We start from the raw sequence: 20,772 nt of genomic DNA, 5'->3' as shown, positions 1-20,772 counted from the left end.
CAGCAACAAGCAATTATTTTTCAAACTCTGAGGGGCGTAGTCCTCACTGAAGTACATGGAAGCAACCATCTGGATGGTGGACGGCACAGTGGTTTGCACTGCTGCCTCACACCGCCAGAGACCCGGGTTCAATTCCCGCCTCAGGCGACTGACTGACTGTCCGGTTTCCTCCCACAGTCCAAAGATGTGCAGGTCAGGTGAATTGGCCATGCTAAATTGTCCATAGGTAAGTGGTAAATGCAGGGATGAGGGTGGTTTGTGCTTCGGCGGGTCAGTGTGGACTTGTTGGGCCGAAGGGCCTGTTTCCACACTATAAAGTAATCTAATCTAATCTAATCTAAACTACATAAATGGCAGCTTCCCATTGCTGTCCAGGGGATTGGCTGTGGTCAGGCATCAGGTTGAGGTATTCACTATCAGGAGAGCTATGCCTCTGCAGTCCAGCGAATAGGTCATGGACCCTGGGTGTTTGATGGGGTGAGCCCAGAGGTGCTTTTGTCTAGACAGGCTAGGCATGCTATTGGTCTTCCAGCCAGAAGCAAGTCAAACCTCCATGGCTTGAAACTCAGAATTAGAATTAGGTTTATTGTCATGTGTGTTCAAGTACAGGAGTACAGTGAAAAGTTTACAATGTTGCCCTACACGGCACGATCTATGGTACAAAATACCTCGGTACAAATCTTTGATATAAAATAGAGAGATAAAGAAAAATAGTTCATTACATTAGCTATTCATAGTATAAGTTAGCAAAAAAGTACTGAACCTCTGATGCATTTCCAGAACATTTGAGATCCATATCTTCCGATCTTATCTCAAACCCATTCAATACTTTGTAAATCAAAACAAGACTGAAACCTTTGTAATTACTTCAGAAAAAGTAAATCTCTCTATGTCAGATCACAAGTCGCAAATGTTTTTCTTTCCATATGCTTTCAACTAATTCATAAAGGATGAAAAGAATTTTTTTTTTAAATTTAGTAATCCAACGTTTTTCTAATATCAATTAGCATTCTAATGCTAGTACTATGATTAAGCAAAACTAATCTGATACCAGAATTTTAATGCTAAAATTATGAAAAATTCAGAGAGCTTTTATTATGACTCCTAGTATTTGCATACACTACAATCATAGAGACTTGCCTATCTGGGATTCGGCTAAAAGTTAAGCAATTTTGATGTACTGCAACATGTGTGTCATGTTGCAAGAGGACAGAGCTCAGTAAAATGGAGACTGGGAGTGTTTTACACCATTAGGTCATGTATTATAATGAGCATTCCATCTACTTTTCTTCCAGCTGTGTGAATCTTCAAGGGTTGCACGTGGTAGCATCTGCTTGACCCAGGAGTCATACCACAATTTGCATGCTGATAGTGATCGTCAATCATGGAACCTTGGAATGGCTGTGCATTCATGTTGAAGTGCAGGTTGGAGGGATTTTTGATGCTAATGACTTCATGAGAATGTCTCATAAAGACATGATTCGCATCTGCCATGAGATGTACCACAAAAGATTGATCGAGCAGTAATTGGATCAGAACTTGGACAAAGTATATCAAAAAAAGGAAGATTAATATCATTACAGGAAATAGCCCCTCGCACCCCAGTATCTCTGGCCACAAGTAGGTCAAGCTAATTTTCTTGCTGAGCAATATTGAGGCCAAGCTCCAGTAAGTGGATAGTGGGTGATCATAGAATCGTACAAGAGAGAAGAGGCACTTCAGCCCATCTTGTCAGGACCAACAAAACTACTCTAAATCTATACTAGTCGTACACTTGACCTGTAGCCTTGAATGTTATGACACTTCAAGTGCTAATGCAAATTGTAAAGTTTCCCACCTCAACTACCCTCTTGATGAAAAGATATTTACTTAAATCCCCACTAAACCACCTACATTTTACCTTAAAATTATGCCCCCTTGTTGTTCATCAAAGAGGAACAGCTGCTTTCTATTCATTCTGTCCTTGACCCTCATAATCTTATACAGTTCAATCAGGTCTTCCCTCAGCCTTATGTGCTTGAAATAGAGTCATAGAGATGTACAGCATGGAAACAGACCCTTTGGTCCAACCCGTCCATGCCGACCAGATATCCTAACCCAATCTAGTCAAACCACTACAAATGCCAGAGGAAAGATCACAGAAGCGCTTCGCAGGAGGCTCCCAAGCACTGAGGATGTCACCTAGACAGGGAATAAAACGTCTGGACCAGAAATTTCCAGCTCAAACAGAACCACAACAACGAGCACCTGAGCTACAAATCTTCGCACAAACTTTGAGTCCCACCTGCCAGCACCTGGCCCACATCCCTCCAAACCCTTCCTATTCATATACCCATCCAAATGCCTCTTAAATGTTGCAATTGTACCAGCCTCCACCACATCCTCTGGCAGCTCATTCCATACACGAACCACCCTCTGCGTGAAAAAGTTGCCCCTTAGGTCTCTTTTATAGCTTTCCCCTCTCACCCTAAACCTATGCCCTCTAGTTCTGGACTCCCCGACCCGAAGGAAAAGACTTTGTCTATTGATCTTATCCATGCCCCTCATAATTTTGTAAACCTCTATAAGGTCATCCCTCAGCCTCTGATGCTCCAAGGAAAACAGCCCCAGCCTGTTCAACCTCTCCCTGTAGCTCAGATCCTCCAACCCTGGCAACATCCTTGGAAATCTTTTCTGAACCCTTTCAAATTTCACAATATCTTTCCGATAGGAAGGAGACCAGAATTGCATGCAATATTCCATTAGTGGCCTAACCAATGTCCTGTACAGCTGCAACATGACCTCCCAACTCCTGTGCTCAATACTCTGATTAATAAAGGAAAGCATACCAAACGCCTTCTTCACGATCCTATCTACCTGCGACTCCACTTTCAAGGAGCTATGAACCTGCACTCCAAGGTCTCTTTGTTCAGCAACACTCCCTAGGACGTTACCATTAAGTGTATAAGTCCTGCTAAGATTTGCTTTCCCAAAATGCAGCACCTCGCATTTATCTGAATTAAACTCCATCTGCCACTTCTCAGCCCATTGGCCCATCTGGTCCAGATCCTGTTGTAATCTGAGGTAACCCTTTTCGCTGTCCACTACACCTCCAGTTTTGGTGTCATCTGCAAACTTACTATCTGTACCTCTTATGCTCGCATCCAAATCATTTATGTAAATGACAAAAGGTAAAGGACCCAGCACCGATCCTTGTGACACTCCACTGGTCACAGGCCTCCATTCTGAAAAACAACTCTCCACCACCACCCTCTGCCTTCTACCTTTGAGCCAGTTCTGTATCCAAATGGCTAGTTATCCCTGTATTCCATGAGATCATGGAATAATCTTGCTAATCAGTCTCCCATGGGGAACCTTGTCGAACGCCTTACTGAAGTCCATGTAGATCACATCTACTGCTCTGCCCTCATCAGTCTTCTTTGTTACTTCTTCAAAAAACCCAATCAAGTTTGTGAGACATGATTTCCCACACACAAAACCATGTTGACTATCCCGAATCAGTCCTTGCCTTTCCAAGTACATGTGCATAAACACCCAAACTTATCCAGCATTTCTTCACTGTCCTCTAGTGCAATCACATCTTTCCAGTAATGCAGTAACCACAACTGCATTTGTGGGCGGCACGGTGGCACAGTGGTTAGCACTGCTGCCTCACAGTGCCTGAGACCCGGGTTCAATTCCCGCCTCAGGCGAGTGACTGTGTGGAGTTTGCACGTTCTCCCCGTGTCTGCGTGGGTTTCCTCCGGGTGCTCCGGTTTCCTCCCACAGTCCAAAGATGTGCAGGCCAGGTGAATTGGCCATGCTAAATTGCCCATAGTGTTAGGTAAGGGGTAAATGTAGATGTAGGGGTATGGGTGGGTTACGCTTCGGCGGGGCGGTGTGGACTTGTTGGGCCGAAGGGCCTGTTTCCACACTGTAAGTAATCTAATCTAATCTAAAAAAAAACTGCACACAATACTCCAGTTGTGGTCTAACCAAGTGTTTGTACAGCTCAAACGTAACCTCTCTACTTTTATAACCTATACACTTTATAACCTATAAAGACAAGTGTCCTGTGTGCCTTCTTAACCACCCTATTTACCTGTCCTGCTGCCTTCAGGGAACTGAGGTCAAGCATCCCAAGATCCTTTTCTTCATAGTCCCTCCTGGTATCCTACCATTTATTGAGTTCTCCCTTGTCTTGTTGCTACTTCCAAAGTGCATTGCCTCACACTTTTCTTGGTTGAATTTCATCTGTCACTGATTTACCCATTTAACCAATCTGTTTATATCCTCTTGTAACCTAAGACCTTCTTCCTCATTGTCAACCCCAACAATCTTCATGTAATCTGAAAGCCGCTTGAAATCTCCCTACATTCTCACCTACATGTTCATATATATGGCAAGTAATAAAACACCCGATATTGATCCTTGTGATCAGATACCTAAAATTCAACAATTGATGGTAGCTGATCTTTAACTTTATTGAGCCACTGATAAGAAAAGGAAGTATAACCCAACTGTTCTAAAGGCCGTGATCATAATGAAGTAGGCATGGAGGATTGCAACAAAGCCACAATCATCAACTGCTTTCAGCACTTTGTGTTCAAACAGTCCACAGTCTGAGCAAAGTTCTGAGAGCGAAGAGGAGCTGACTGAGTCCAACCAACCTGATGACAAGGTTCTTTTTGTTTGCCTGCAGGACACATGGAAACTTACATTGAGGTGTACAATACTGTACACTGCAAAATTGAAGAGACATTTGGATCAATTATATCGGCAGTACATTCTTCAACAGAGGAGGCCAAAGAGGTTAACCTTGAAAAATCCAATGTATACATATTCGCTTACCCAAGTGTTTTCCTAACTGAAGCCAGAAAGAGCACAGAGATGCTCTGATACTTTGCACTGCTGCACAAAAGCTCATATAAGATATTTGACTGAATTGTCAAACTTCGTGAGCGGTGTTGCTCTTATCTGAAGGCAGCATGCTAACTTTTTCCACTGCTAACTCTCAACATTTTTAAAACCTTTTACTGCATAAGGTAATCAAACCATGCACTGAGTGTAGCAAGGAATCATGAAAATATTCAAGTTCATTATTTATGACTAAATGAACCATAAGTCAAAGACAGCTATAAAATCCGAATAATTGCCTAAAGTTCTAGTGGATCCCCCATCTATACTGTTTCTTTAACTTCAACATATGTAGAGTTGAAAAGTTTGAAAATGTTTTCTTGAGTAATTCTTAAAAATTCAGATTTAAGGTTGTGAAAATGTTATAAACCCCTTATTCATCTTCCATTGCCCTTTTAAAGATAATCTTTCAGTTATTTGAAGATAGCAGATTTGCACATTTCTTTGCCCAACAGGCATGTACCTCTGTACCTAATTATTCGAACACAAAAACACATAGCCATGGAGTAGTGAAATTATGCATCCATTGAATAGCTACATGCTCCTGATTAAATTCTATTTCTTATGTGTTCTGCAATCATGTTACTGGTATGTCCTTTGTAATTGCACATGTCAAAATGAATGCCTCTTGTAACTTGTGCTAAGCTACAATTTTAATTTAGAGTGAGGAACATTTGTCAAATTGTCCCTCTGGCACTTCACGATGGGTCGTGACATTTGCATCCATTGAGAACTCAAGGTTAATAAGTGAAAAATCTCTGAACAGTGGCTTGTCTTTAGAGTGGAATGGTAAAATTAAAAGAAAAAATGCAATTTAAAAACATGAAGTAAACAATTACCTAACACTTGTATCAAGTATATATACCATTTCCAGGATCCTGTCCAATTATATTATAACCTAGGGCAATGAATTTTAAGACCTAATCCTGTGGTTGATGATTAAAATTGAAATGTCCTAAAAAAATCAATTCTTGTGACATTTTTAACAGAAATAATAGGTTCTCTTGCTCCCCAATCCGACAATATGATTGTTGTTTGAAATTACATCAAGAATATGTCACACTTAGGAATTTGCTGTGTTGACTTTCCTGAGCTAATGTATGAATTTCTTCCAAGAATTAGACTTAGCTATATTTTAAAAGCCACAGAAAGACTATAAGTGAAGATGTTGATGAATAATTCAAGTATCTAAAGAATAAGTGTTTTTTCTTTTGCTAATAAACACTCAGTATGATTGATGTACAGCATACAGAAACTTGAGGATACTTGAATGACTACAAGTAAACTTGTTTCAATCCTACTTACGTGTTCTTAACTTACAGCTATTAGTTAACCAGTAATAAACGTGAAACGTAGTTTGTATGTGATAATGGAGGACCTAGTCTAAGACATTAATTCAAACAAGTGCATTTAAATTTTCTCACTACCTCCGATTCTCAAGTCTCCATTTCCTCTCAAAAAAATATTAGGTTCCCAGATCAATGTCCATCTCTTTTAATTCCTGGTCAAATCTATCCCAGCAGCTACTGATCATTCCACACCACTGGAATAGTCCTTATCAAAGTCACGGTAACATTCTCTGTGATGGTTGTGATGATGTATCACTTCTTGATGTCTCCATACTATTCTGTGCAGTTGGCCATAATATTCTCTTTTAATGTTGTTTACAGTCTCTTTTCCACAATCATGCACCATTGGACAAACCTTGAATGTCAGAACAGATCTCAACGTGGTCATGGTGTACACATCTCTTCTACCTCAAAGGGTAAGAGCCATTAATGTGTGGGAACACCACAACATTGCAAGTTCCTTCCAGACTCCTCACTACCCTGACCTGAATTATATTGCCATTCCTTCTCTGTTGCAGGTCAAAATCCATGAAACTCCCTTCATAACAGAATTATGGGTGTAGTTACATCAGTGGACCTCAGCAGTTCAAGATGTCAGTTTGTACATATTTGTATTTACATCAATGGACTTCAAGATATCAGCTTATTGCCACCTTTTCTAGGGCTGTTAGGGATGGGCAACAAACGCTGGCCCAACCAGTGACATCCACATCCCTGTAAGTGAATGTTACGACATGAGGTCAATTCACATCCAGCAATTAATTTTTTAACTTTGCCTTTCAAGATTTTTCCTTTTCAAGGATTCATTTTCTTTAACAGCCTCCACTTTAACTATATGCTGCTGAGAATGCCAACTGGAAGTGTTGTGATGGGAGTAGCGGTGGTATCAGCTTTCAAAGCTGTGCTAATCATACTGAGTTCGATCTTCTATCACTTCTCTCAATCCTTTCATCATCTCCATATTATTGTACTATCCAACATCAAGCCTTACATGACTTACATGACTTACTTTTTCCTCCAGGTCAGCACTGGCTGGATTGAAGCTGATATCTTTGACACTTGTAGCACTCCCTCCTGGATTGCCATGGAATTCTTCTAGTATGTTAAGACAAAGCAAATTAAGTCAGTTGTATTGTTGTGTTGAAACCCAAACTAAGCTTTCAATCCTACAACCTATCTATTATGAAGAAAACTAATTTTCATTTCTACAATGTTATCTACTTTGGCCTGGTGAGTTGCTAGAGATATAAGTTGCAGGGAATTGATTGGCTGCCTATTTCATGTGAGGACTGCAGATGCTGGAGATTAGGGTCAAAGAGTATGGTGCTGGAAAAGCACAACCAGCCAGGCAGCACCTGAGGAGCAGGAGAGTCAACATCTCGAGCATAAGCTCTTCATCAGGAATGAAGAGCTAATGCTCGAAACATCGACTCTCCTGATCCTCGGATGCTGCCTGACCGGTTGTGCTTTTCCAGCGCCATACTTTTTGACTGTGCTTATTTCATGTAATGTATTCGGGGCTAACTACAATGAGTGTATTGTAATTGGGTATTATAATGTGTATTATAACAAGAGTAAGTTATTGTTTAAGTTGGGTAAAGACATGAGTAGTTTGAGTTTTGAGACTGTCTTATTATTTCCCTCAATGTTTATGTCTGAACTATAGAGTAACCTGTCAGGAGTAGAGATTGTGTCTTCAGTGTACCTTACTTCCTTTGTTCCATGCATTTGCTTCAGCATTCATTGCCTCAGTTCCATTCTCTGAACCTTTCTCCCTAAACCTCTTCAGTTTTCTTCTCTCTCTCTCTCTTTCCCATTTTGAAACAATTTTTAAAAAAATCTCTTTGACAAAGCTTTCAACTATTGTCCCAGTTTCTGTGATTCCTCCACTTCCTGTTGATGTGCCTATCTATTCTAGAATCATCTTTGACTATTTCTTGACATTATTGGCATCATATAAATTAAGGTTTTTGTTCCTATCATAAACTACCTCAGTAAATTTGTTACCAAGGCAATATCATAAATATATGTCTATTATGCCTATCAGAAGGATGTTGTGAAACTTTAAAGGGTTCAGAAAAAATTTACAAGAATGTTGCCACTGTTGGAGGATTTGAGCTAAAGGAAGAGATTGAATAGGCTGGGGCTGTTTTCCCTGGAACGTCAGAGGCTGAGGGATGACCTTATAGAGATTTATAAAGTCATGAGGGGCATGGATAGGATAAATAGACAAAGTCTCTTTCCTGGGAGGAGGGTGTGGGGAGGTGGGGGCGTCCGGAATTCCAAGGTTTAGGGTGAGAGGGGAAAGATATAAAAGAGACCTAAGGGGCAACTTATTCACACAGAGGGTAGTACGTGTATAGAATGAGCTGCCAGAGGAATTGGTGAAGACTAGTACAATTGCAACATTTAAAAGACATCTGGATGGGTATATGAATATGAAGGGTTTAGAGGGATATGGGCCAAGTTCTGGCAAATGGGACTAGATTAGGTTGGGATACCTGGTAGGCATGGACGAGTTGGATCGAAGGGTCCATTTCTGTGCTGTACATCTCTATATCTCCATCTATACTTCCCACTACATCAGGAAAGCAACCAACATAATCAAAGACCCCTATCTCCTTGGTTGCAATCTCTTCCACCCTCTTCCATTGGACAGAAGACATAAAAGTTTGAATTCATGAACAAATAGATTCAGGAATAGTTTCTTCCCTGCTGTTATCAAACTTTTGAATGGACCTCTCAGATGTTAATTCTCATCTCTGTCTCTCTCTCTGTACCTTCTCTGCAGCTATAACACTGCACTCTGTTCTGCTACCCTGATGCAATTTGTATGGTATGATTGAATGTATAGCATGAAATACAACATTTCTCACTGTATCTTTGGACACGTGACAGCAATGAATCTTAGATTAGATTACTTACAGTGTGGAAACAGGCCCTTCGGCCCAACAAGTTCACACTGACCCGCCGAAGCGCACCCACCCAGACTCATTCCCCTACACCTAACACTACGGGCAATTTAACATGGCCAATTCACCTGGCCTGCATGTTGTTGGACCGTGGGAGGAAACTAGAGCACCTGGAGGAAACCCACGCAGACACGGGGAGAATGTGCAAACTCCACACAGTCAGTCGCCTGAGGCAGGAATTGAACCCGGGCCTCTGGCGCTGTGAGGCAGCAGTACTAACCACTGTGCCACCGTGCCGCCCACAATCAATCAATCAATCAAACATTTTTACATAACTATAATCTCTGAGTTGCTCCTTATTTTGTAAAACAAATGCAAAGCACTTAACAAGAACAAAGTCGACATCTTCAACTACATCATACAAGTTGCCTTTTTGATCCTTAATAGGTCCTACTTTTTTTTTAGATTACTTACAGTGTGGAAACATGCCCTTCAGCCCAAGTTCACACCGACCTGCCACCCACCCAGACCCATTCCCCTACACCTAACAATTTAGCATGGCCAATTCACCTAACCTGCACTTTTTTTTTGGATTGTCAGAGGAAACCAGAGCACCCAGAGGGGACCCACACAGACACAGGGGGAATGTGCAAACTCCACACAGAGAGTCGCCTGAGGTGGGAATTGAACGCGGGTCTCTGACGCTGTGAGGTAGCAGGGCTAACCACTGTGCCACTGTGCAGCCCACGGTTACCTCAGTTATTCCTTTTATCTTTTATGTCAAGATAATAACAGATAGCAAATCATGCAGATCAATGCCAAGGGCTGGTTCAAGAAGGCAGCTCACTTTGTGTAGGAAAATTGCGGTTGGACAATAACTACTGACTTAGCCAGCGATTTTGCAACACGTGAACCACTCAAAAATACCAGGAATTCTGGCAGCAATCCTAATATCGTTACTTGGAGGCAGTCCATTGTGGCATCCAACTTTGACCCCCAAACGTTTAAGATTAGCTGTTGAGTGACAAGGACTATTCACCCATGATGTGTCTCATAACTCCATGGCAAAACTCAAATAACTGCACAGAATGCATATAAAGAGAGCTATGCTGCCAGGATGTGACTTAGGAGACCATTGGTATGCTGAAACAATGAGCTGAGTTTTCACCATGCAGGTGGTAAACAGAAGGCCAGCTTATTTTCAAGTCAGAAACCTTCCTCGGATTGGAAAGTGATTTAAAGACCAGATTTTCACATAGTTAAGCCTTAATGAAGATGTGTTTCTTGTCAATTAGAGTCAGCGTGGATGGAAATGAGGATGAGTGGGGTGAAGTGTGCAACTGTTTTAGATTCCTTATTAAGCTATCACTGAGGCAGCTGTTCATCTTAAGGGAAAAATTTGCTGATTGTATGCAAGATTTCCAGAGTATCAGTGGGAAGAGAGACGTCACAGGATAACCAGAGTTCTGACACCTGGACATGGCTTCTTCGCACTTTATCAATGCCAATCTGGAGCTGCAAGCAATCTGGAAGCCATTAGGAAGAACAAGGATGTCTTACTTGGGTTGACCTGCTTCAAAGGGTTGCATACTTCCATTTGTATTTTGGGTTAAAATATACACTATATGTCTTAAGAGTGGACTCACAATCAGTAGTCCTTTTTTCTATACTCTGCCTCACAAGGAAGTTGTCAGCCATATTGCACACAGGAACATACCAACATGGTACATCTACTAACTAATATTGTTAGCACTGTCATTTCACAATTCTCATCTTCCACCTCTGTATGCCTACTGTATTCTCAGACTGGTCAGTTAATTGCAGTCTCTTAATGGTACTGCCATCCCTTCATTGTACCATTGACACTGAGTAACTTGAAGTGTTTTCCTATTCTGTCGAAGTCTTTGAACATTTCCATTGCCCGCTGGAGTTTTCACTCTTTCTTTTACTCCCTGCCTGTAGATGCTGCCCTGTAACTTCGATTCCCTAGATATCAAAATCTCTGTAACTGCCACCATAGGTATTATTGCGTCCAAGGATTCAACCCTTTGTTGCTTTTTCCTTGTGGATTCTGCCTAGCATGAGTAATGGGCATTATCTACGTGTACTGCATTCTTGAGGTTGCTATGCTATGCAAGATAATCCCTGTCATTACCTTATCAAAGAGTGTCCATTGTCTGATTGCCTGGAATTCTTTTATTTCTGTACTAACATTTAGAATATTGTTTGCAGCTCTCCAGTGCAGTTCTTCCATTCTTCTCTTCTCAGAGTCTTGATAACATGTGATACTTGATGTCAGAATTGTATCATGATGTGCATCATTTTTATATCAATTCTCATTATACTACACTAGTTGCAAGAGGTTGCATCTTAGGTTGACAAATTGATGGGAAACCTGCATTGTTTTGGAAGAGGAGTCCTGAGCAGATTAAGTATGTGTCTATAATTTAATTGATCAGTGGTGGGGCTGCCTCTTCTTGGTCCCTAATTGGTCCTCTCCCCTTTTACCACTGTTGACTATTTATATGCTCCTGGAAAATATTCTAGGCATTGGTGGAAGTGGGGGGTGGCAGGGTGGGAATGGGGAGGATCGGTGGGGTTGGTGGAAATGGGAGGTGGGAGTGGAGGTGTGAATAGAGGGGTGGTTAGTAATTAATTTTGAAGAATACGTCATGTGATTTGTCTTTCACAGTCCCAGGATTCCATCTCATCTGAGCTCAGCCTGAAAAGGCTGTTAAAAAAATGGGTGTTGGTAAAAGGCAAGTCACGATAGGCCGGTTAGCTTAACATCTGTAGTGGGGAAGGTGCTGGAGGCTATCATTAAAGAAGAAATAGTGAGACATCTGGATGTAAAGGGTTGCATCAGGCAGACGCAGCATGGAAACACAAAGGGAAGGTCATGTTTGACAAACTTACTGGAGTTCTTTGAGGATGTAACAAGCTCAGTAGATGGAGGGGAACAGGTGGATGTTGTATACTTGGATTTCCAGAAGGCATTTGATAAGGTGCTACATAAAAAACTCAGCCATAACGGACAGCACAGTGGCTCAGTGATTAGCCCTGCTGCCTCACAGCACCAGGGTCCTGGGTTCGAATCCCGCCTGTCTGTGTGAAGTTTGCACATTCTCCCTGTGTCTGCATGGGTTTCCTCCCACAGTCCAAAGATGTGCAGGTCAGGTGAATTGGCCATGCTAAATTGCCCACAGTGTGTTAGTCAAGAGTAAATATAGGGTAGGGGAATGGATTTGGGTGGGTTTCTCTTCAGAGGGGCGGTGTGGACTTGTTGGGCTATAGGGCTTGTTTCCACACTGTGGAGAATCTAATCTAATCTAAGAATACATGGAGTTGCAGGGAATGTATGAGCATGGATAGAAGACCAATAGGAAGCAGAGAGTTGAGATAAAAGATGTTTCTCTGGTTGGTGAATCAGCAGTAAGCGGGGTGCCACAGGGGCCAGCGTTGGGCCTGCAACTGTTCATAAAATATATATATATGATTTGGAAGTGGAGACGAGTGTAACGTATCCAAGTTTGCTGATGACACTAAATTGAGTGGAAAGGTAAACTGTGCAGAGGATGTGGAGTGTCTGCAGAGAGAGTTAGATAGGTTAAATGAATAGGCAAGGGTCTGGCCGATGGAATACAATGTTGGTAAATGTGATGTTATCCACTTTGGAAGTAAAAATAGTAGGTCAGAGTATTATTTAATTGGTGAAAGATTGCAGCATGCTGTTATGCAGAGAGACATAGGAGTGCTCTTCAAGAATCACTAAAAGTAGATTTGCAAGTGCAACAGGTAATCAGGAAGGCTAACGGAATATTGGCTTTCATTGCTAGAGGGATTGAATTTAAGATCAAGGAGGTTCTGCTGCAATTGTACAAGGTGTTGGTGAGGCCACACCTGGAGTATTGTACGTAGTTCTGGTCTCCTTAATTGAGGAATGATATACTGGCTTTGGAGACGATGCAGAGGAGGTTCACCAGGTTGATTCCAGAGATAAGGGGGTTACCCTATGAGGAGAGGTTGAGCTACCTGGGACTGTACTTGCTAGAACTTAGAAAAATGGGAGGGGACTTAAAGAAACATATAAAGTTATGGAAGGGATAGATAAGATAGAGGCAGGCAAGTTGTTTCCACTGATCGGTGAGACCAGGACGAGGGAACATGGCCTCAAGATTAGCGGGAGTAGATTTAAGACAGAGAGGAGGAGGAACTGCTTTTCCTAGAGAGTAGTGAATCTGTGTAATTCTCTGCCTAAGGAAGCAGTAGAGACAGCTTCATTAAATATATCCAAGACACATTTGGATGGGTTCTTGCATGGTAGGGGAATTAAGGGTTATGGGGATAATGCAGAAAGGAGGATCTGAGGTGACAGCCATGATCTTAGTGAATGGCAGAGCAGGCTTGATGGGCCAAATGGCCTCATCCTGCTTCTATTATTATGAAACTATGAAAACAGGTCTATGGTTCATTGTCTGTTGAGCTTCATTCTGAGCCATTTCCAGTGAGAGATTTTGTTAGAGGTGGTTTGTCATTGTCGTTCACTCTCAGGGTCAGGGCAAGGTGGTATATTCCAAGTCTACCTCAGCAGATTGGGAATAGAGGCGGCATTGCTGCATTATTCTACAGTACTCATTAGCTATCCTAGGCATTGATAGGGTAAATTGACAAGGGCTTTTCCCCAGGGTGGGGTGTCCAAAACTAGAGTGCATAGGTTTAAGGTAGGAGGAGAAATATTTAAAAGGGACTTAAGGGGCAACCTATTCATACTGAGGGTGGTGCATGTATGGAATGAGCTGACAGAGGAAGTGGTGACGACTAGTACAATTACAACATTTAAAAGGCATCTGGATGGGAATATGAATAGGAAGGGTTTTGAGGGATATGGGCCAAGTGTTGGGAAGTGGGATTAGATTTACTTAGGATATCTGGTTGGCATGGATGGGTTGAACCAAAGGGTCTGTTTCCATGCTGTACGTTCCTATGACTTGGCATGTTATGTTACAGTTGTATAAGTCGTTGGTGAGGCCAGACTTGGAGTATTGTGTACAGTTTTGGTCACCCTGTTATAGGAAAGACATAGTTAAACTGGAAAGAGTGAGAAGAAGATTTATGAGGATGCTGACAGGACTATGGTTTAGAGGTATATGGACCAAGTGTGGGCAATTAGAACTAGCTCAGTGGACATCATGCTCAACATGGACCAGTTTGGGCTAAAGGATCTATTTCCATGCTGTATTACTCCATGACTCTATGACTTTATAACTGGCCTTTCAGGATGTTCAAAAAGTGTTTGTGTAACTGTGATTAGGAGCTGTAAGTATGTGAAGGTTTGACTTTATGAAATATTTTGGACAGCAGCTGAATTTTAAAGATCACATAGCTTAACGCAAGATTAATGTTATTATTTGTATTTTATAATTAATAATGGAGGCTATCCAAAGTAAGCTACTTTTTGCCATGGAGATTGTTTAGCTCAGTGGCTGGATGGCTGGTTTGTGATGCAGAGTGACTCCAACAGCATGTTTTCAATTTCTCTGGCTCGGTTGGCAGAGGTACCAGAAATCTCTCCCCTCAACTAAGATATGGTGACACTCAGGTTAAACTCACCAGCAGTTCTCTCTCTTTAATGGGAGAGCTGCCATATAGTCTGGTAGAACTATGGTGACTTTACCTTTGCATTAATTTCTGCAACAGACAATGCAAATATTTTGGGCTTTGTTGTTTGGTGATTGCTATCATATTGTTTAAAATATGAGTTATAGCTTAATCAAACTTTGCTCAGTACAAAATGAAAATATTGAAATCGCTTGACTCTTTATTTTACTGAGTTACTGGCTTCCCACATTATTTTAAATCCTGCAGCTGAAAAAGGCTATCACATTTTACACTTGAAAGCTGAGACAGAAAATTCTGTTTTTCTCCTGTCAAACAACTTTGCAGCTGCACATGGCTTTGAACGTGCCTGAATAAACAGATAGGGGCTGAAGCATGATGACAAGTAGTACTTTGCTGGGACTACAATCTGGCCCATTTTCTTCCTCACTTTGAAAATGAGTTGCTTTCACTGAAATTGCCCTTCATGCTTTGCACCAGTAGAACCGCTGAGACCCTTACAAAAGTGAGCTGGCGTTGACAAGCCTTTACTGATGGTTATGTGAGCTCTATGTTATATATGAATGCATTGTCAGGACCCTGCAGAAACTAAACTGAAGACAATAGAGATCTTTGTGTCAGATGCAAGTGTTGGACTGTATTTCTATGCCAGTCTTTCAGCTGAGGTCTTTTCAAAACATCTGTACAATGTAACTTTAAACTGTCTACAGAGTTGTTGCAATATTAAATCACACAGCTTTGCAAGAGACAGAACGTACCTTTCTATGGGACAAGTGAATAGAGAGTCAAAAGTCAAAATTGCAGGATTTCAAGCGTCATACCTTAGACTTATTTTTTGGAGAATACCTATTTCCTGATGTAGTTTGTAATTATATCCAATTGTGTGATGTAACCAACCACATTAATCATGGACCACTGTTGATTGGTAGGTTGAGGGCTGGACATGATGAAATTTAACTAAGATTTACTTTTAAAGACATTTTTAAAGACTTTTATCCACATTTTATTTTAGTAGATGATGTAAATGTTTCTTTTGCAAGAATGTCACTGGTCGAATGTATTCACCTTGAGCAGTTATGGAATAATACAACAGTTACCAACAGAAGGAGGTCATTTACATCAAACAGAAGTGTAATGATTGCAGGTGTAATGAATGTCACTGTAAAAATATTAATGATTCAGATAAGGATTTTATTGGCTTAATTTATCAATAAAATTGACTCGTGTGGAAGGGAGCCAATACTACAAAAGGAATTGTTGTATAAGAGTTCATTTAGTTTTGGTTGATGTCACTTTCTGGAATTGGTGGCGTGTTTTAAAAAAATATTTAAATTTAAAAAAATATGTGGGCATGGTTAGCATGTCCAACGTTTAATGTCCTAATTAACATGAAGAAGATGCTGAGGGGCTGTCTTCCTAACCCACTTTCACCATTGGATTTTAGGGTCACCCTCAATACTGCCAAAATTTTGACCAGTGACGTGGAAGGAATAGTAATGTGGTTCCAAGTCAAGATGATGGAAAGGAACATGCTGGTTGAGGTATTCCCCTGTATCTGCTACCTTTGTTCTTGGATTTGGCAGATGCTGATGGAGAAGCTTTAGTAATTTACTGTAATGTATCTTGTAGATGTACTCATTGCTGATGCGGTGAAGGGAGCGAATGTAGGAGAGGTGGATGGAATATAGATCAGACTGCTTTGCCCTGGGTGATGTTGAGCTTTTTGAATATTGTTAGAGTTACATGGATCCAGGCAGGTAGAGAGTATACTATCACACTCCTAAATTGTGCACTGAAGACGTTGGACAGACTTTGGGGAGTCAGGGCATGAGTTAGTTAGTGTAGAATTTCCAGCCTCTGACCTGTTCTTATAGCCAGTCCAGTTCAGTTTTTGGTCAGTTGTAAACTCAGGCGGAGTTAATAACAGATTGATAGTGGAGTTTCAGCAATGGCAGTCCCACTGAATGTCAAAGGAACAATGGTTAGCTTATATCTTATTGGATAAAGTCTGGTCATTCACCCAATCTCTGAGTACACAATTTCAGGCAATCTGGAGGTTTCATAATTCTTCCCGAATGCTCTCTTTTTTTAAAAATTTAGATTAGATTACTTACAGTGTGGAAACAGGCCCTTCGGCCCAACAAGTCCACACGACCCGCCGAAGCACAATCCACCCAGACCCATGCCCCTACATTTACCCCTTCACCTAACACTATGGGCAATTTAGCATGGCCAATTCACCTAACCTGCACATTTTTGGATTGTGGAAGGAAACCGGAGCACCCGGAGGAAACCCACGCAGACATGGGGAGAATGTGCAAACTCCACACAGACAGTTGCCTGAGGCGGGAATTAAACCCGGGTCTCTGGTGATTTTGGATTTGGAATATTGGTCTTTGGTCTAGGGTTGCTCTGACTTCCATTCTTGAGCCGATATGGTCTATGATGTAATTCTCCAATTTAGTTATTAAATGTCCTTTACTGAACATATTGTTCCTGCTAAACCTGTTAGATGGTCTATTACCTTCCTTACAGGATGACTAATTTCCTGAACTTATTTTTTAGTGGCTATCTTGCTGACTGAACCAAGTAGTTGCTCTAGAACATCACCTGGGGACATCTTATCTCATGACTTTCTATCATGGAAGATGGCTGCTCAGTGGAAATGTAATTTGTTTTCTGCAGTGTTCTGGATTTCTGAGCCAGACAATTTCTTCTTAACTGTGTCCTGAATCTATGGATATTAGTCTGGCTTCCATGGAATAATATGCAACTTATTTTTTTTCTCAACCTGCTGTCACATTTGCTTTGAAGAAGGTATCTCATTATCCCATTATCAAGTTTGAAAGTCAAATGAGCTGTGTCAGTTCATTTGCTGTCAGTTCGTCTCTTCAATGAGCTCACAGAGGTTATTGTGCTAATACAACCTTTCTTCATGTGCATATTCTTGAAGAGTTTATGCTTGCTGTTATCTGAATTTTCTTCAGTAATGGTGGATGGTTTTCAATATGGTTATATTGGTTATATTGGTTCTGATATAACACAATAGTTCCGTTCTAATGCAATCTTGTGTTATAAGAAAACTACGCAAAAGCCGAGCCATTTAAACTAATGGGATCAGAATCACATTATAGCCAATACAGGTAAGGAAAGTTCGCATTCTTCAAATAACAGTTCAAACTCTTCAATCGTGTTAAAGCCAATTTGAGTTGAAGAAACATTTGCTATAACAGAACCGACTGTACTGACAGTCCTGTGTAATCACAATTTTTACAATGGCTTATGAGATCTACAATCTCACTTGAGATTTCTTGCACCACATCACTGACTATCCCGGGTATATCCTTTCCATCATATCTTGTTGAATATATCCAGGTCTGAGGAACGCTCACTGAACCCAAAATGTTTAGTCTGATTTCTCTTCACCATTGCTGAGCTATTCCAGCAATTTCTGTTTTTCACATCTTGTTGAAGGTTAGTTAGAATAACTATGGAATAACTGGTAGTTATTCATGTGATAGTAAGTTACCTATGATTTTGAAATGCTCAAAATTGCTCAAAGTATGTGCTTACAGTCGCAACTCAAAAAATTTTGATATGGCCTTCCACATAGCACTGCTGAATGACAACACATTTTCGATCACCCTTTCATTCTTATCAAAGTTGTTTGAGTCTGTTTTGGCTTGCTTACCATTGGCTCTGCTTAGTCATATGATACATTTATTTTATATCATCTCAACAGATTATCTCATCAGATTCGTCTTCTTTTTGGGGTTTTCCACGAGTCTAGGAAGCCCAGCAAAATCTTCTACTAGATTAATTGGTTAACAATGGTTTGTTCATAGAAAAGTTGACGCTTTGGAATCAATTGTTGAGTTCAAAACATGCGTGTAGGCTAAAGTGAGAAACTTTGATTGTGAATTCTCAAATCGATATGCTGTTTGTGTTGTAAAGTCACTTGCAGCATACCTTTAATCTTAAGAGTTTTGGATTGTTTAGCTTTATCTGTGTAAGCTGTAACTACTATTTCTGCAGCTATGGCATTTTGCCTGATAAGGCAATGACACTTGACCTCCATCTGAGGCTTTGTGTTCCACAGTGCTGACACTGACATTTGGCATCTTTCCATGTGTGCCTTTTAAAGTATTCATATCTCATGAGGTGTTCTGTTGCTTTCCTGAGACAGGCTGATCCTTTTCCTCTTAAGATTTATCTGAGAGTCTTAATGATCTCTACTTCCAACATGATTTGAATAACCTTCTCCAAAGTGCAAATATTCAAATAGATCTGGCAAATACTCATCAATAATTTCAGCAACAAGTCTTATTGATTCTGATTTCAAAGCTCGATAGTCCAACATTCCAACATTCTGTAAAGATCATTAATTAAATCAACTATGAATTCTCCAGTGATGAAGTCTTCTATTAAATCCTGCTCTTTCAAGTATTTTGTATACTTTCACATTTAAAATAATTGTTAAAATCTTAAAGAATAGATCTGTATCTATATCTTCCTTTATATTCTCGTGACTTAAAACATCATCTGCTGTAGACCCTATTGAAAGCATTAGTGTACTGGCTTGAGATTTTGCATCTAATTTTGAAACAACCGTTGAAATCTCGGTGTACCCTTAAACCTGTGCTGACTTAGCATTCCATTTTTGGTATTTCCTATGGAGCATGAGACCTGATTTAGCTGTGTCACTTGAGTAACTAGCCTTCTGCAAATGTAAATCAATCTCTATATGAAAACAGCGGAGAAGACATAAGAATTATCAAGGTACTGACTCACACCAGCCTAATCTATTATCAATGCAATGAATACAAGAAGAAGCATTTATTGTTAGAACGAACAGTAAACTAAGTTTCAAATGGATGTGGGCAAGGGGATGACCATCATCCAGCATCATTGAGTAGCTGTCTCATGACCATTGGCCAAGAAGGGTTGGATGGATGATTGATATAGCATTGATGGCCAGTCCCCAAAGTTAGGCATTGACAGGCTCAGGAACAGAGAAAGAGAAAAATATAAAAATATCCAGGGAGAAAATCCACAACGTTTCTTTGGGGGAAGACCAAGAGTTCCCCCACATTATTCTGTTCCCTCAGGGAAGAAGAAAGACTGTCATTTTCAAGACGACCAAACAGAATGTAGAACCACTGGGATGTGGGAGTGCATAGCCTCTACTCTTTCACTCCACAGAATAGGTCTAGGATCAGTAAAGCATTTTTACTTGTCATAAATTGTATATTTTCTTTCATTTCTTAAATAACTAATGTACCATATCTAAACTGCTACTTCTCAGTGGACGATGAGAAAATTATAATAGATAATTGACTGCCTAGACTGCATAACTATGATCATAAATCACCTAAAATCAACACCATACTATTTCTTAAGTACTGTTTACTCTAAGATGTCCAATTTTGTGTCCTATTTGCCCCATTTCTGATAATAAATATTTCTATAATGCCATATTTTCCTAATGTATTGGTTCACTCTTTTTCTTTTATAGATGCTTCATATACTGCAGCATTTAAATGTTATCGTATTTCTGACTTCAAAGCTTTTAATCCTGTAGTAAATCAACACTGCTTATTCTCTTTGCTTCATAAGATTTGTTAGGTGTGCAGCATAGACAAATAAAACATTCAACTGTGACAATTGGGTTGGTTCACTGATAACAGAGGGCAAATAGGTTGTTGGTGTGGAATGTGTTGGTCTCATTAAAGTTGTGAAGGCAGCATCTTGCTGTATAGCCAAAGTGCTAGGGAACTCTATCCTGGGTTTTTCTCCTCTTCTTTTCATCCATCTTCCCTTTGGAGAAGATAAGTCTCTGAGGGGCTGCCTCCTATAAAGGCTGCCTAACGAGGATCATGTGATTAGATTCCCTACAGTGTGGAAACAGGCCTTTCGGCCCAAGCAGTCCACAACAACTCTCTGAAGAGTAACCCACACAGACCCATTTCCCTCTGACTAATGCACCTAACACTACAGGC

Source organism: Chiloscyllium punctatum, chromosome 8 (genome assembly GCF_047496795.1).
Source record: "Chiloscyllium punctatum isolate Juve2018m chromosome 8, sChiPun1.3, whole genome shotgun sequence".
Taxonomy (NCBI): Eukaryota; Metazoa; Chordata; class Chondrichthyes; order Orectolobiformes; family Hemiscylliidae; genus Chiloscyllium; species Chiloscyllium punctatum.
Note: the sequence above shows the minus strand (reverse complement) of the source record.